At 42.7% G+C, this 19,087-nt stretch overlaps 1 protein-coding gene across 1 annotated transcript in view; it reads left to right on the forward strand.

Annotated features, from left to right (window-relative positions):
* The window catches only part of LOC144783270 (uncharacterized), a 1,224,061-nt gene that overhangs the window by 1,128,374 nt on the left and 76,600 nt on the right, over nucleotides 1–19,087 (forward strand). The window lies entirely within an intron of this gene.

Below are 19,087 nucleotides of genomic sequence, written 5' to 3' on the forward strand. Positions count from 1 at the left end.
TCATATCGTCTAGTTTTGGATTACCGACACCTTAACTCATGTTGCAAAACTTTTGCAGTACAAAACTCGCACAGTGCTGCACTAATGAATAACATAGTGCGCAAAAAATACAAAACAACATTAGATATCTCTAATGGATTCTTTTGTCAAAACATAGCACCAGAGAGCAGATATTTGTCTGCATTCTCAATAAATGGCACTCAAAAACAATTCTGTCGGTTAGCCCAGGGGTACAAGAATAGCCCAGGGGTATTCTCAGCGAGAGTAACAGAATTACTACAAACATATGATGACGAAGCATTATCTTATGTCGATGACATATACTTAACAGATGATGACTTGGATACTCACTTGAAGAGAGTGAACACCATAATACTTGGGTTCGCAGCAGAGGGTTACAAATTCAACTTTAAAAAATCCAGAATTGCCCATCTAACAGTCCTATTCTTAGGATACGAATTATCAAGTGAAGGCAAAAGCCTGGCTGACAATTTCCTAGAGAAATGTGCCGTACTCCAAGCACCTAGAACACTAAAAAATCTACAGTCAATTCTAGGCTTCCTAAATTTCGGAAGAACATACATTGCAAATTACGCAGAAAGGGTCAAACCCCTTTATGATCTAATAAAACCAGATTTTAAAAGAACTAATTGGACTCAAATACACACAGAAATTTTGAGATCCTTACAAACAGACATGTTAATTAAAACAAAATTAGAAACACGTGATAACACACGCAATCTTGTGATTCGAGTCATCCCAGGAAGATGCGGATTCACATACCTGACCTCTAATGAGGGAGAAAAGGTACCAATTGCATTCAAATCACACTTGTACACAGAAGCTGAAAAGAAATTCAGCATTAAAGAAAACATTGTTCATGCAGTTCAAACCGCAATAGCTAGAGAAAAAGATCAAGCAGACGGTAGACGTATCACAGTCAGAACAGCAGAATCAGCCTTTGAGGCACTAACAACACCTTGTAATTTACCAACAACAACATTGAATCCGGAATGGATACAATGGGTGAATTCAATTACAACGGACAAAGTATACTACTACTTTGATCCAGAACTAAAGGAATTGAAAAATCTAGAATTTGAAAGAACATTCCCTCTGCCTATCGACATTCTGCCCTTACGACAATACGCATGTGTAATCTATACAGACGGACAGGCTCAACCTTCCGTTTGGGGAGAACAAGCATACAACCCCACATGTGAGATTACAAAAGAAGTGTGGCGCGGAGGTAAACTAAGACCTCTATTAACAAAAACACACTCAGTAGAAACTAATTCAGAACAACAGACTGAAATAATAGCATTGAAAATGGCGCTAGATAATGCGGATCGCGAATTCCCGACACTTATAGTGTCCGATTCATATTACTGCGTCAAATCATATAACAACGATTTGCAGACATGGATTCAAAACGGTTACAAAGATGACACAGATGCAACAATAAAGCAAAAAATGCTTTGGGAACAAATAGCTCTTTTACAAAAAGAACTACCAAAGACTCACGTGACACACTCACTGAGTCATCAGCGTGATGGCGTTCACGTTGCAGGGAATTCATTGGCTGAGACAGCCACAGCGGTAGCAACTAAATCGGCTTCCGTAGCTCGAAAAAAGCGTACAGTGAAGTATATTGACGGTGAAACAGTGCTGGCGGTGAAAACGTCATTAAAAGGCGACTGCTCGGCGCTACCGATCAACTATCCACTCAATTATACATACATAATCGATGCAAACTCCGTCCCTTTTGCTCGAATCCCTGGAGTGGGGGATAGAGTGATTCCAAACATGGACAGGAGAAACTTGTTAATAGCAGACGCACATATGGGCGAGGGTCTCAGACACCTCAAACTAAAAGATTCTCTGGAAGAATTACAATCAAGGTACTGGTGGCCAGGCATGAGCCTGCATCATACCATGTTTGTAAAGAACTGCCCAAATTGTAACAGAAATCGCAGTGGTGAGAGAAACGGTGTAATACCGTGTCGTTTCACTCCAGAAAAGATCAACAGTAAAAAGCAAAGCGTCCGATTAACATATACAGGCTAGTTTCCACTCATAATGTAGATCACCAGCACTCGGCTGACGTCTGGACTGTTATACAAAGATTTGCGAGTCTAAATGGCATATACGCTAGAAGCTTGCTACGTTTGACCATTGTTTTCACTCTAGCCCTCCAGCCTGAGGGGAAACATGGCCAAATGAGCATAGCACAGCGGGACTCTTCTCACTTCCTTCCTGAGGGATACGGGATGGTGTAAAGAAAAAACCAAGGCATAAAGCTTTCTATAACAGAAAGGATATTAGGTTCGGGAGCTGGGTGGGTCAAACATCTAATAAGTGTCCAACGTAGTCTAAATAACTTGCCAAGAAATTCTCTGAAGGGATTCAGTCCGTACGAATTATTATTTGGAACTAGGATGTTAGTCTTAGACCTCGACAGTCAGACTTCAGTGGTGAAGGAAAAAAGCTTTGATATCAAAGATCGTTTGGCTGTTTTGCAGGACTTAAACGAAACAAGAAAAGACCTGAGCAACATAAAGTTGAAACAGCAGCCAACAACCACTGAAGAACCACCACCTGTCCCAGCAAGACCTGTCTGGATTCCAAAAGTCGGGGATCTAGTCAGAGAAAAGATCGCGGTAAAGAAGGAATTTGGGCCTTCTTACAGAAAAACAGTTCCTGTCTTGTCTGTCAACGGGACAAGATCAGTTGTACTACCGCCGCTTGCTGGTAAAAAGGAGAACCGAGTTGTATCCATCGACCTGGTAAAACCACATCATGTGGCCGATAACAAATAGTAGGCCAAGTGGACTCCCGAGAAGTAGTAGAACACCAAGATTTGCTACTAACACAGAGGTTCAATCTAAGAGGCTAATCACATTCGAAACGCCTACAGAACTACAACAAGGACTATGCAACAATGCAATGGAACTTAGACCTCTGAAAACCCAAATAAAAACATTTAGCAGAGACACACCAATCTATAATGAAGTAACAAACGACTATGCAAGAAACAGTAATCCTGAAGCAATTGGCACAATTGACAGAACTGCATCCGGCTACTTCATAAACTTCGATGATTCCTCTGAAGACCTAAGTGAATCAAAAACACAGCCATCAACAAAAACCTTTAAAGATAAAGTTAAAGTACTTTTGAAACAACTGAAAGAAACATATCTGATTTCTCCATGGGTTGAATTTTGGGTGGGATTTGGTGCATTTATCCTCATACTTTGGCTCATCATGATACTAACTTTGGGACGCTTCATTGAGGGAAAATATGCTAAAATGGACACAGCAAGTCAGAAAATCAACTTGATCCTCAAACCACACACATCTTCACACGTCGAGAAAAGAGAACTTTCTTCAGTCAACTTCACAGCCAATCCTATACCAGGTGGGGTAGCGTGGGACAAAACTGACTACGAAATTTATGGTCCGGTTGAAATCCTGAAATATCCACACCAGATTAAGATCTCGTTGAGTGACTTTGTAAAACCGAGCTCATTTGCTGATGATTGGGACTTTGAAAGTATAAATAATATGATGTCTGACTTAGTGATGTCTGCTAAATTTACCAAACATGATTATTTGCAGGGTTCGACAAATTATGATAGTATGTACTGTTATAACCACTATGGTAACCATTTTCTACATAGATCTGCACAACCTAGAAATGTTTTAAATTATAATCAATGGGAACATTGTGCAACCCCTCCAAAAGAAAGCTCAAGAACCGTTTATGACAAATATTCATACTTTTCAGGTTTCAACACAAGTAATGGTGAAACATTTTATTTCAAATTGTCAAATAAGACAGGGACAAAGACCATGATAACAAACACGAAATTGATATATTCAGACTCATTCTTTGAACAAATGAATACTTTTGGTTTTGATTATTGGGACAAAAATGTTGAAGTAAAAAGTGTTTGGGGTACAAAAGAATGGCAAGTACAGGGTATAGAAGCTTTGTTTAGAGCCTGCATGATCCCAGAACAAATTATATTTTTAAATGACACTGTTCAACAAACTACCTGTCTTGGCTTAGCCAAAATCAAAGACCTAAATAAACCATCTATTCCAAAACCAACAATGAACAGCAATAGCTCTACAGATGAGGAGATAGACGTAAATTATGTATTAAACCAAAACAGAACACATCCTGATTGGAAAATGTGGTTGATCTGGCCCACAGATACTAATAACTGTCAAGATAGATTCCTGAACAAAACACAGGGGTTCAAAATGACCAGGCCAGACCCTAGATATTCCCAAAGACAACACCCAGGGATAATAACCACCTACAGTGTGGGCAAATTATGCCTTCAGTGGCTACAAACTTCCACACTGGCAGAAATTAAGCAACACCTAACTTTACTTACTGATGGTGCTGACTTGCGTGATTTCATTATGGGACCGCGCAAACAGCGTCAGAAACATTTCATAGCAGCCTCTGTATATGCAGCATACAACGAGGCCTGGAAGGTGACTCAAATTGAGACAGCAGAAAGAATACGGGAAATTGACCGTATTAATTTGGAAAAATCCCTTTCTGTAGTGGACAATGGGTTAATGACTCTGTCCTCCAGAATTTTTTCTCTGGACAGCATTGTGTCTTCAGCAATCGACATAATATCGCAAGACTTACTGTTGTTACAACACAGTCAGTCTCAATTGCGTTCTATTGTACAGCTTGGCTGGACGTTACAAAATCTGCATTCAGGCTATGTGCCTTGGCGTTTAATCAACACAACGTCACTATTCAATATCTTTAACCTTACTGATAAACAAATCAGTATGGCCCAGAAGGGTGCTGATTATACAATCCTGAGCATTGAGAAACTTGAGAGATTACCAGTGACAATGTCAGAACGACCTGTCAGTGAATGGATAATACATGGGATAATTAATATTCCAATATCAACCTTCAGGTTTCAATACTGCCAAAAATATATACAGGCTGGCATGTACGAAAAACTGGGAAAGGGGTACATTAAAACAACATGGAACTTGCCCTATTCACATGCATGTGTCAGTAATAAAGGACAGAAAGTGTTTCTTAGTGGCAATAATTGTGCAATGTCACTAAGCGGTACACTTCTGTGTAATGGAATTAGTTTGCATGGAGCCTGTGATGGGAACTCAAATAACCTTTCATGTCACCAGCTAGGCGCACCTGCAACAGAGATAGAACCATTCTTTCAAAGACTCTATAATGGGAGTTACATTCTAATTGTAGATCGCAGATGCTGTAGTCTTATGCCCGGGACTCCTTATCTCGTAACTACGACTGCGAAGGTCAAGTGCTGTGGACGCTTATTGTTCCCCAGCTCCCTTCCAGACAGGGAGGCAAGGGCATGGCCCAACTTGAAAATTACTTCTATTCGAATAGATACTTTAAGCAGAATGAAAACAGTGCTTCTTCAGACGCCGACCAGACTCACGTCATCAAAAGAAACGTATGATCTCCTAGTCGCAAGGACGACTGCAGAGATTCATTCCTTATTATCAACTAATTCCCCCATACATTTCGCAGAAATCCTGAATGAAATCTTAAATATTTCTGATACCAGTGGAGTCTCAAAAGTATTTAAGACAGTATTTTCGATGGCATTAACACCATTCAAAGCCATACTGGGTATTTTTCCAGATTTCGTCCATTCGATTTTTGGCGGACTTCCCCTCATTTTGGGACTAATTGCAGGAATCCTATTCTTAGTCCTGATATTTCGTTATGGCAAACCATGTCACAGACAAAACACCTGCGACAAGGGAAGAAACAATCCTAGCCATTGGATACCGGGACCGGATATCAAAAGTCCTGGGACTATCCAGGCTTAGAGACCTGAACATGACTTGGTTTCTTTCATTTCGACCAATGTGGCATTGATGTGTTTTACCTGTATTGCGGTGCTTGCTATGCGGAGAAGAATGCGTGTTAGACACCTGTCTGACTCTACAATCAGATGCGCCTATGGATGCAGAAACATTGTTGAGTCCAATAAAGGCTCATACTTTGTGCTGCCCTCAACGGCTACCAATCCTGATGACGGCATTCGTGGAAGCTTCACCACTACGATTAAGGGGTAGTGAAGTTCAAGATGAAAGCAGCATTGATCAGGTACGACCTTCTGTCAGCAATACTATTCAAAACGTCAATGGATACAATCATGCGCACGAATGCATGGTTACACCTTTTTCCGAGTTAGTGGAACTCTCCCAGGAAGCTGTTGACAACTTTTTCGAGAGTCTAAATGATATGATGAGCTCGCACACGGCGTTCCCTGAATTTGGCCTTCAACTAGAATAGCAAAATACCATGAACAATTTTCCCTCCAGTTCACGGACAGCAATTTTTTTCAGCAGCCCCGAAATATTTTTTACATATTTTTCGGGACACTTATCTTCTGCTTAAAGTAAGGACTATTCTTAGAGAACTAAAATTTCTATTTTTAGATACTTTATAGACATTAGCTGCCCGCTGGTATGTTCATAATTATTTTATTCTGTGATGGAATGGTCTCGAAACTTTTTTTCTGTATTAAGAGCCATTTCATGTGTAAATTCTCATATACAAATTAGTGATAATGTATAGATATGCGTGATTACTTTAGCATTATTCTGCAGCTTGAGTGCATATATTACATATGACCGTTTTTCCGTATATTTGATAATTTCAAAATGCATTTATGTATTTTGGGGTGGTAAGGTATACACGATACTCTACAGTATGTTTTACTATGCATAGATTCGTAAATATGTCCATAGTTAGCGTGGAATGGGTGTGATGTATTCCTATAGGTTCTGTATCGATCCCCCTATTCCTGACCCTATTCTGGTTAACAAGTTAACTAGCAGCCATCCCATGAGGCAGAAAACCCCCATGATGCAGGAACCGTTATCTGATAAAGCCACACTACGGCACAGGAACGTGTTATCTGATTAGGTCATAACGCTTGCCATCTAATTAGACAAGCGATATTCCTCCAGCCCCTGATAAGGCATACGGAGTTCTCAAAACAAATCAAACCTATGACAGACCTGGGAAAAACCCTGCGGCCATTGTTTTGATTTCACCGAGAACTTCAGCAAAAGAATGTGCTAACGACCAGGTCGTATGACATCCTTATTGACGTATCTATGTCCATCCTTACGTCAATCTCGGCACCTTAAAGGTATAAATATTACCGATATTGCCCTATGCAAACACACGCGGTGGTGACGAGATCGGAGCAGCCAGACTTTCCGAAGCCCAGAGCAGAGCAGACCCCGCTGGCGCAGCCCCGCCTTCCTGATGCGCTGAGAACGAGACGCTGCTTTTCTCCTGCCGAGAAAATCCAGCTCCAGCGCTTCCGGGTAGCCCTCGCAGGCCGCCTGGAATATCGAGACCAGAGACGAGAGATACCATCCCTCATTCATCCTAGATTCCAGGTACAGAACTGAATAACCCCTCACAGAGAATTCTTTAGTCAGTCACTTGGCAAAACAAACTTAACTTAAACTGTAACTTTCTATTCCCGCCCACGTATTAGACTTAGGTCAGGTACACGGGGTAGGCGTAGTTAGAAACACCAGTTGAGTACGATTAGTCAAATGTATATGTGTATGTATTCATTTTAAACCTTCATATGGCTTAGAAACCATATCAATGTTTTTACAGTATTATTTTATACTTCTGCTTTTATTGTATGCACTTTACTTAACCATAAGTATTGCAATAATATCGATCCATTTCTCTTGTATGAGAAAAGAGACTGATCAATAAATAACATCTTTTATTGAACACGCCCGTCTCTTCCTTTTCTCTACAATCTGGTGAGACTAAGAATGCACGTACTGACTGAGTAAAATAAGTCGTCTTTTGTTTTCACACGACTCTAGAGATACACTCTTGATTAGGGGAGAGCAAAGTTGTCATGTTCTATGGTTGTCAGAAACTAAATCCCTTCTTGTCTATCCAGGGAGGTTCAACTCCTCCTTGCCTATTCGAGAAAGTTTCTAGTGAACTCTGAGCTAGCTGGCAAACCCAAAACTTTAAGTCTAATATCGACAGTAGTAGACCTAGTTAACGTCTGGTGTAGGCCTATACTATTGAAGGTATTATTCCAATGCGCAGAGCCTATTGGGATAATAGGAACTACACTACACCCTCTGGTTCACCAGTGCCACCCTCTGGTTCATCACTGCCATCCTCTGGTTCACCACTGCCACCCTCTGGTTCATCACTGCCACCCTCTGGTTCATCACAGCACCCTCTGGTTCACCAGTGCCACCCTCTGGTTCATCACTGCCACCCTCTGGTTCACCACTGCCACCCTCGGGTTCATCACTGCCACCCTCTGGTTCACCAGTGCCACCCTCTGGTTCATCACTGCCACCCTCTGGTCCACCACTGCCACCCTCTGGTTCATCACTGCCACCCTCTGGTTCATCACATCACCCTCTGGTTCACCAGTGCCACCCTCTGGTTCACCACTGCCACCCTCTGGTTCATCACTGCCACCCTCTGGTTCCTCACATCACCCTCTGGTTCACCACTGACACCCTCTGGTTCACCCCTGCCACCCTCAGGTTCAGCACTCACCACTGCCACCCTCTGGTTCACCACTGTCACCCTCTGGTTCACGACTACCACCCTCTTGTTCACCACTGTAGATTATGGGGGGAAAGCACACCTGCCCAGCCTCAACTGAGATCAATTAATTTGGGGCTGGTTAATGTGTCACTGAATTTGTGCTTCAAGTCTGGCACCTGCTTCCTTAGCTGTAAGTGCTTCCTGTTGCAGTTACTTTTTTTTACAGGAGCATTGTGCCATACTTGTAACTATTCTCTGACTCTGCTTTGAGGGTCAGAGCAGGGTCAGAGAATAGTTGCAAGTAGGCAACTGAACTCTGGAGGGGCCCCTCAGGAAGCACTACAGCGAATGGTTACAAATTAGCTTGAACTTTTGCATCTGCTAAGTGCTTTCAGTTTTACAAAATTCGTTTTTCTGCCATTTCGCGAGTTTCGCGGGGCGCGAATTCATGCGAAATCGAACTTGCAATCCGCAAATTTGTGCGAATTCGCCGATTTCTTTTTTTGCGTGTTCGTGCGGTTTTTTGCTTATTCGCGGACCGCTTGCAATGCACCGACCCCGAGGTTGCACATGCGGTCGTGTATGGGCGCCGCCATCTTGTTTGCGTGACGTGTTTCCGTTTCCGGGCGCTAGTTGCATGCTCGCGTCGTATGCGGCGCGCGATTACGTGTTCGTGGGCATTTTCGCGTGCTCACGGGGGAAATATCGTGCGAACTTACCCACGCGGTGCTCTATGGGCGCGGCCATCTTGTTTTTCATTCACTACTATGGTTTTGGGCATGCTACCTTTCTATCCATCTTACATCTTTGTAATCCTATGTTTTTCTGAACTTTTTTTTGTTTTTTTTGCTTATTACCCCTCTTTTCAATTTCCTACATCTATATTTTCTGTTTTTTTAAACTTTTTGTTACTTTATTACCTACTTTATTTCTTTCGCTCTCTCTCTTATTTTTTCACACCTATTCTTCTTTCCTTCTTCTTGTGCCCTGGACCATGGCTAAGGGAGGTGACAAGGGCAAGGGGAAGGGCCCAGCACCCCGTACCCGGCTCCCTTGCGGGCGTTTGAGGAGGGAGGAAGTCCAGGCCAGGGAGATCTTCTCTGCGGTGGAGGTGGCTGCCTTGATGTTTTTGTCCAAGTCCACCTCCCTAAGACCGTGGCAGCAGGTGGGCGGATTGCTTCCGGTTACGGCCTCTGGGAGCGTCGCCAGCTGTGGCAGAAGGTGTGCCGGCGCATGTATAAGGAGTCTGGGGTCCGATGCACCTACCAGCAAGTGACGCACCGGTGGAGTGACATCCTGGACCGGGAGCATGACATGCTCGACCTGCTAGGATTGGAGATCCCTGGCCTTGGTAAGTAGCTATTTAATAACTACTTTTTTTCTTTCAGCTCTGTTATATTGCTAATCTATTTTTTTCCTGTAGAGTACGAATGCTGCTGATTCGATTACATTGTAGCTAAATTAATGTTTAAATAGCTTCTGCCATTGCAGGTGCTCGCCTGGTTATTGGCGTTGCTACTATGCTTACTTGTTTGCAACTTTTTTGTCATTTGAGAGCATTACTGCGTAATGCTAGAGACAGTAGACTGAAGTCTAGTCCTTCTTTGTACTCCTGCTGCTGCCACTTTGAAGAGATAGTGGTGGATTGATACATTGAGTATATTATTTATTACTTGTTATATTACATTTGTTAGTGGTCTGCAAAAAATGATGACGGACTGTGTCTGTCACGCGACGTCTCGTGCTGCTGAGTGATGGCAGTCGTAGTAGAACCTTTTTGTTGTTGATGTAGTTAGTGAATTACATAACTTTCCTATTAGACGATCTGCGAATCCTGCAATACTGTACTACTATACTCATAGTTGACCAGATCAGATGCAATGGATGTTAATTTGTTTCCCCGACATAATTTTAGATTGAGTACAAAGAAATCAAATATTTCCAAAAAAACAATCATCCATGTTGTGTTTCTTTATTTGATGATCACCAGCATCCCCCAGGGGCAAGGCGCCGGCGGCGACAGAGACTCCGGTAGCAGAAGGTGGACAGGATCAGTCCCTTGCAGGCTCTTCTACTGGCCCCAGTAAGTTGTTCTATTGTTATATTAATACTTATACTTCCCTAACTTTTACAGCTCCTATTCATTACAAACTGGTTCCTAATAATCCTATGTTTTACAAAATAGTCTTTGATCTTCTTCTAATGTAGACTACTTTCTACATTCTTATCCTGCCTCTACCATCACTCTCTGTGCTACTACTATTTACAATTATGAGTCGGTCTGTGTAGGTAGCTAAGCTTGCCCATTCGGCAAACGGTGTGAAACAAAACTCTGATACAGCAATAGCTCTAGGCACTGAGTGCAGTGCTCTGGGTTGCCCTTGCTGTCTATTCCAGTCTTCTTAATGTAAGTGCTTTGACAATTTCCAACAACAAAATGTCATTGTTTACACCAAGTAAAAGGTAGCAGTTGCCTTTTTGATTTGAGAGGAGCACATCCCATACCGCTAGTGTTTCAGGGACTATTCTGCACACAAAGAAGTATGGACAAGATAAATAGGACATTATTGATGATTGGTGCAGTTCGACTTTCGACATACCTCAGTCCGAACAGAAGTTGAACCCCCAATCCCCTGACCGACTATCTAGAATGTCGGACCAATGATTTTAAGACACAGAAGAAGACTTCCTCCGAGTCCCGGCCTATCTGAGTCACTGAAACATGACTGCCAAGTGCAGTAGTTCAAACCTTTCCGCTCACTTGTAAACAAAAACCACACAGTGTTTGTTAGTTTTAAAGTTTTATTTTCAATTAAAAAATGAAAATATTATTTCTTTATTTTTAATAGCGTAGTATTCTGATGGATGAAGATGACGTTAAAGTTTAAACAACATTCCCATGAATGAAATTAGTATGACTCAAACTTAATAATAGTTAACAGACACATGAAATTATTAGAATAACTGTGCGGGAGCCCCCACCTTCTTTAAAGTACTTAAAGTACTGCTGGTGATGACTTAGTAGTAGTTGGTGAATCTTCTGGCAGAAGGGCAATGGAATCTTCTTTCTGTAATGAGAAAAATTGTGCACGTTAAGCAAGCATTCATCAGTTGTCATAAGAAGAAGTGTAGCATTTAATGGAATAAGCATATAAAAGGTTAACACCCTCCCCAAAACAGTAACTTTTTTTCAATACCACTAATAAAAAATGTGTTATGTAACATTTTCTTCCATTACGAGACAAAATAGGGGATTGTGTATGGCATTTGAAAATATGACATGTTTTTCCTAGACGTCACAACATCTGATGCGGCATAGATGACCACCAGTGCCGGGCCAGCAGTGCGGAGGGGTCCACTCTGGATGCGGCGGCGCCAACAGGAGGAGCTGGGGGGGAAGACTCAGCGGCGGCGGACGGTGGTAAGTTATTATACTCCTTACTTATTGAAATGTTTTTGAGTAGGCTCGCAAAGGAGTGTATGATGTACTGTACAGTAGTACACAGTACACTAGTATAAGCACACTGTACTGTCAAGAACATTTACTAATTTAGAACTAATTTTTGGGCTATTACGGAGAAGACAGTCAACCTTGACTTTTAATAGCATTAGTGGCTGTACTTCTCTGGTAACCAATGGCCCCCTCTATTTCACTCCAACTCAGCTGGCAAGTTTTTATTGTGAAGCCAAGTCATATCAGATGTAGTTTAGGGATGTGAAGAACGAAAAGTTAAAGAAGGGTGAAACGAAGGACGAGCGAGCCTTAATATTTAAGACTGTAAAGAATGGTTTTGTTGAATGCAATTCAACATAAGAAGACGGCGGTTTCCAAAATATAATGAAAAGGGTGTTAGTTAGTTGTTGACAAAAAGAAATTTTGGTACATTTGAGACATTAAGAAGAATCATAGACGTACTTTGGAAGCCTGGATGTTATCTTCTTTATCCTCCTCGTCGATAGCAGAGGTGTATGATGTAGTAGAGCAGACGCTGAGTGGATGATGTATGGCCAGTGGCAGTGCCACCCATATAGAAAAGTAAGACATTCCTATCCCCACCTGCATGTACTGCTTAAAGTACTGCGAGTCTGCATCATCATGGCCTGTGTCTGTATTTCTTGGGTGAAAGCTGAGTGAGCTGCCATTATGGCGGCTACCACAAGTTCACGTACCAGTAATTTCTTTTGCAAAACAAGAGAAAAAAATCAAAAAGGCCTTTTTTTAGTACTCTCTGACTATGTTTGTAGGAGTGAGTCCACCTATAGTGCTGCTAGTGGAATTCCTGAAACTGTGGAAAAGTTAATTTTGCCATGTTGTATGTGCCTACGTGTTCCCCACCTTATGTTATATGTGCATGATCGATATGCATGTATTCCCTTTCTGATCGATTAAAGACGCAATTACAGTTGTGTCCATCTCTAGTATGCCAGTTTCCAGTCTTCGTGAAAGCAACGAATATTAGGCCTATGTAAACCTACGTTGCCACATTTTACAGTGTGCACGTTAATTCATTGAATTGTCCCCGTTTCTAGGCCTCAAAAGGGCCCGGACTCAGATTCAGCTCCTGTCTCCTGAACCCTCCCCGAGGAGCGATACAGCCCCCACCTGTATCCCTGACCCTTAGCTTACTTTCATGCCTCGCAGTGCTCGGCTCGGCCTGGCTCTGCCTCCCAGTCTGCCAAGAGTATGTTATGTTTCTAGTTATCAGTTCAGCCCTCCTTCTCTGCATTCCTAAGCTACTGAATCGCATCAATAGTTTCCGTCATGGTCTAGCCTTTATGTCTCCATGTAAGGGAAATACTGTATTAATATTCATAGAATATTCCTCGCACACGCACTACATATAGAATTATGCATGCACCAGTCTTAGAGTCTATTAGCCTTTACCCTGATAACTTTTGGATTCTATCAACATGTACTCTAAACACCAGATACTAGATATGCCTGGGTACATGTCGCTCTGACACTCCAGACTTTAGTCTCCTCTTCTGGCACAGAAGTCATAGCCCCCAGTCCTCCCTGGTAACACGTCACTGCCAGTTTGCGCGCACCACTAGGTTAGAGGTCCCAGCTGCTCAGGTAGCCCCCTCCATGTTTCCGCCCCTTTTATGACATATTCTGTTACGTTTACATCACATGTCTATGTATACGCCCTGTACACGCCTTCTTGTTACACCATTTTACTCTTATCTTTCGCGACTGTTACGAAACCACGCCTACTGCTACGCCTACTGTATTGAATGTAATGTATTTTGTTTAACTATATATATTGTGCACTGTTATTAAAAGCTAGCCAATTCCCAGATCCTGCCCGACAGCTGCCGGGCCCTGCCATCCTATTCCCGTACAGGCTGTCCTGTTCCTGTCCTTTATGCTTGATTAAAGCCTGTCAACTCCAACTACCTCGAATCTTGACTCTTATTTATTGAGCTACCTGTTTATTGATTATAGTCAAAAATAGATCCGGTAATTAATTATTTATTTACCACATAATGGCGCCCGAATAGGGACTTGCCCTTTCCCCACGCGCCGGAGAAGCCACGCAGGCCCCCTGATCCTCTGCAGCCGTGACGGAACCATACCGTGCACGTGCAGATATTTCTGCTTCAAGTATCCCTCAGGCCCACGGAGGAGACGGAGGTTGCGGTCCAGCGTCCAGACGAGGCGGTGGAGGAACGCGGCGAGTCCCGACCAGAGCCCAAGCCGAGAGTCCAAGGTCCGAGGTATCCGGAGGCCCACCTGTAACTGAAGTCCGAAGTTCGTCCGTCTGTCGTCGTAGCAGTCCAGTCCAGTCTGAGGCCTTCCGTTCTTGCTGCCCGGTGAGTACCGTTGCTGGGGTAGTATCTAGACAGGGTCAATTAATTTGTCTCTGGTCCGTGGGTTTGGGTACACAGATCCAACACGAAGTGTTCACCTAGGTGGACGCGGGTCCTGACGTGTCTCTTTATGGGACCGGTAAGTTTCGTACTGTTTCAGCAGTGCATCTAGTCATTCTAGTAAGTTTCTGTTCCAGTAAGTTCTGTTCTCGAGAAATTCATGTGTTCTGTTTTCAGTATTTCAGGTAGTATTCTGTCCGAACTGTTATTTTAAATGTTATTCCATGTGTTTTCAATGTCGTGGTATGAATGATTCGTTTTTCAGTTATTATTGTGTTTATCGTGTATTGTATTGTGTCCAGGCTCCAGTCTAAATTATGCCTCTGTTCACGAAATTACGTCAGTTAAGAACTAGAAAAGGTCTGCTCGAGGAAGCAGTTCCTGTCCCGCCTAGGGACAGCCCAGGTCATTTTATGTATCATAAGCATGGCATAAGTGCCATATTATATCTAGATTTATGGGTGGAGTACACCAAGGAATTAGAAGAGAAATATAGATGGCCCGTATCAGGTACGTGGGATGCCGAGTGCATCATGCGAGTAGAAGAAGCATTATGGAAAAAGAAAGCCAGACAATCCCAGAAAGATGCCATCGAGTTATGGCGCAAAGAATCTCATAAAAGAACCGAAAAAGAAATCAGAAAGACAGAATTAAGTAGGGAATCCTCAGAAAGAGCCCACGAAAGGGAATTAATCGAAATAGGTGAACGAGTTAAAGCCGAACAGTCAGACAGACAGAGAAATGCTCTCATTAAGGGTATGTATCCTCTTCTTGCCGAGGGCTTGCCGAAAGCAACCCCGGAAGCACCATGTAATTTTCCGCCGCCATTAGTTCCGATTAAGCTACGTCACAAACCGACCGCAGCTGATATTTTTCTTTCGTCCTACTTGGACGACACAGTCCCAGAATATGCAAATCCTGTTCCGCCAGCTCCTGTAAATAACGTAATTCCTGTTCTTCCAGCCACCGGGGCACCTGTTACAGCACCTGTTACGGTACCCCCGGTCCAGCCCATAGTACAAGTTCCCGCTACATCGGTCACTCTGCCAGCACGAAGAGTATCAGTCGACGATTCTAGTTTAGGGGCCGCGGGGGGAGGTCCTCCTGGTACCCCGCCGCCACACAAACGTGTAACGTTAGTCGAGTTACATGAACGTGCGTTACAGCGTACGCCCAAACATCAGTCCGTTGCAGATATCAAACGAGCTCTTACCGAATGCCGTTATGATCCAGTCCCAGGCGATGATAATATGGTTATATATTCATTGCGTGTAAGACGGGTGACCGAGTATTTGGACACCCTACCGAATATGAAAGAAGATCTAGACAGAATATATCGTTTCATCCGTACAGGAGACGATCCAGAAAGTATTGGCGAAGCCATGTCTCAAAGGAAAGCTGAGACTCAGCTCATGCTATTAAAGTTTTTAATCAATTGTTTAATAAGGGAACAAGATTATCCGACTAAAGATCCGATCGAAATGAGAGTTCTGACAAAGTGGAGTGATCATATAGCCGAGGGAAGACACAAGACACTCAGTAGTATAGAGAGTATGTACAAGAAAATTCGTAAAGAAATAATAAGGTTACACGAGAAACGTAAAGCAGCACAAGTGTCCGAGAAAGAAGACAACACTGATACTGAAGAAGTAGAAGACGAGAATACCGCCAGAATAGCGTATGTAGGTAAATCTAGACTTCTAGACCGATATTCACGCCTAGAACACAAGAAAGTTTTTCATCTTCCAGCACTAGAACAAGAGAATCTAGAACAAGTATTTCAAGCTACCGATCACATTCTGAAATCACGAATCGGTTATAGTGAACTTAGTACCATGCATGAACAAGAACTAGCCCGATCAGCAGTCCGATGGATTACTGATTCTACCACTTTTCCAGATGAAATAGTGGCACAAATGTTTCTGAAACTGCCCCCAGCCGAGCAGCGACTGGTGGGTATGTATATGATCCAGCACCTCATTACACTGTATGAGGGACAACATTCTGATCCAGGTCCGTTACATGATGTTCTGAACGAGTTACTCCAGTATAGATGGAGAGGTCTAGGTACCGATTTAATTAGTGTTATTCTAGAACAGCGCCACAAATATAGAACGTTTCTGAATCCGCATTTTGTTCATGTCTCACCTCCAGAAAGTAAATCAGTTTACATAGATAGACAGCATCCGTTACGAGAAGTACACCCAGTTAGAGGAACGGGTGGTGAGCTAGAACGAGTATTTGTTTACACCCCCATTACAAAGATGGAACTCTTAGAGATGAAGAAATTAATTCCCTGTCACGACAAAGATCCAGCAGGGTTCCATCGAGAATTAAAAGACATGCTCCGTATGGGAGAATACACATATCCAGATATTATTAAAATGCTAAAGGTTCTGTTGCCCGCAGGGGTATATGAAAAACTCAAGGAAAAAGAATGGGAGGTGGGAGAGAAAAAGATTGATTGGACAGCTCTAGAAGCTGAAGATAAAATACGAGTACCAGGTACCGGTCTTGGGGACAAATGTAAAGAATTGCCCGAGTTATTGATACAAGTTTTGCCAAGGTTACTAGCCACGAAAAAGGAAGATTGGGATGCAATCTCAGCATGTAAACAGAAACAGGATGAAGACACTAGTGATTTTTATTCTAGATTTGAAAAATGTTTTATTATTAACAGTGGTTTGAAGACAGGTAGCGAGTCATACCCTCATCTTTTTGTTTCTAAACTAGTCGAGAATTCAAGTCCACAAGTTAAAAATCGAGTATTGAAAGTCGAAAGTAGTTGGCAAGCTAATACCCCGTCGCAAATGCTCCAAATGCTCCAGTATCACCAGAATAGAATCAGGGAAGAGCAAGAACACGAAAGGAGACGTATGAAAGATACGAAAATGAAAGTATTAGTTGCACAATCTGTTCCACAAGACAGTCAGAAGAGGGGTCCGAATCAAGCCAGTCATCCTGCAGCTCCCGTTAAAGGGACTTGCAATTATTGTAAGCAGCCAGGTCATTTCATAAACGAGTGTGCAGTTCTGAAACACAACATAGCTACTGGTAAAACTAAAGAAAGACCACGTCCGCCTAGACAAGAACAAGTTTCACAGACTTCTCAGTCACCACAGAATGCACAACAGACAGTTCCAGCACTGCAGCCTATCGCTGCAACACAGCATGTTACACAACAGATGTACCAGTATGCCCAGTCAGAGTATCCAGAGTATCAACAGTATTCATGAAACAGCCTAGAGAGGGAGGTAGGCTTGCCTCTCATCGAGATACCTGTAGATCAAGAGGGTCCCTATGTACACAGTCAAGTATTAGGGAAAGACAGAAAGTTTCTGATTGATACAGGGGCAAGTAGGACTACTATCAGTCATGACGAGGTTCCAGGGGCTCCGCTCTCAGGCTCTAGAAATATTTCCCTTGGATTTTCAGGAAAGCCTATTGTTAACGAGATTTCAAAACCAGTTTCCCTAGAAGTCGGTCCATTGTCCCGAACTACTGATTTGTTACTTACGAAATCATGTCCAGAAAATTTGTTAGGCATTAAAACATTGAAAGAATTAGGTGCAGTAATTTGCTGCTCTCCAGAAGGAATCCGATTGTTTTTGAGAGACTTTAAAGGTCACTATGTATTACGTGATTTTGATCCAAGACTACTGAATGTCCCGCAGCATTTATGGGCGCAAGGTCCAACTGATGTAGGTTTTATGCAAATCACACCCCATCGTGTGACTCTCAAACAAGGTATAGTCTTGCCACGAATCAGACAGTACAGATTGCCACCGGAGGCTGTAGCAGCCTTATCCAAAATTATTGACGAGCTCATTGCTCAAGGAGTGGTTGTAGAAACTGACTCCAATGTATGTAATTCTCCTATCATTCCAGTCATGAAACGTACTGATCCAAATGCACCTCCAGTATATCGATTAGTGATTGACCTTCGAGAACTTAATAAATGTATCATACCCCAGTATCCAGTAGTCCCAGATATTTCATCCCTATTGACAGCCATTGATTCTGAAGCTACATTTTTTACTGTTATCGACCTCAAGAATGCATTTTTCAGTGTCCCCATTCATCCAGACAGCCAGTACCTTTTTGGTTTTTGTTTAAATGGAAGGAGCTATAAATTCACACGAGCTCCTCAAGGTTTCACAGAAAGTCCTAGTATTTACAGTCAAGCACTTAAGAGACAACTAGACAATATTCACATGCCAACAGACACTGCCCTGCTCCAGTATGTCGATGATCTACTGATCACAGCCCGTTCTGAACGTGATTGCGAGCGAGCGTCACTTACAGTTCTGTATTTCCTAGCCGAGATGGGGCACAAGGTGTCCCCTTCGAAGCTTCAGTTCTGTGTCCAGCAAGTAATCTACTTAGGCCACTTACTGTCCAAGTGGGGTAGGCAGTTGACACCAGACCGTATCCAGTTAATAGCGAGTCTTCCACAACCCAAGACACAGAAGGAGGTACAAGCTTTTATTGGCCTCACTTCTTATTGCAGACAATGGATTCCTCAGTATGCATTTCTAGCCAAGCCACTGATGCAGTTAACGACACAGGAGGCAGCCATATCGACTGTCCTCCCTTGGACCCAGGAACATACAC

The sequence above is a fragment of the Lissotriton helveticus genome, chromosome 9, assembly GCF_964261635.1.
Source record: "Lissotriton helveticus chromosome 9, aLisHel1.1, whole genome shotgun sequence".
NCBI classification, from domain to species: domain Eukaryota; kingdom Metazoa; phylum Chordata; class Amphibia; order Caudata; family Salamandridae; genus Lissotriton; species Lissotriton helveticus.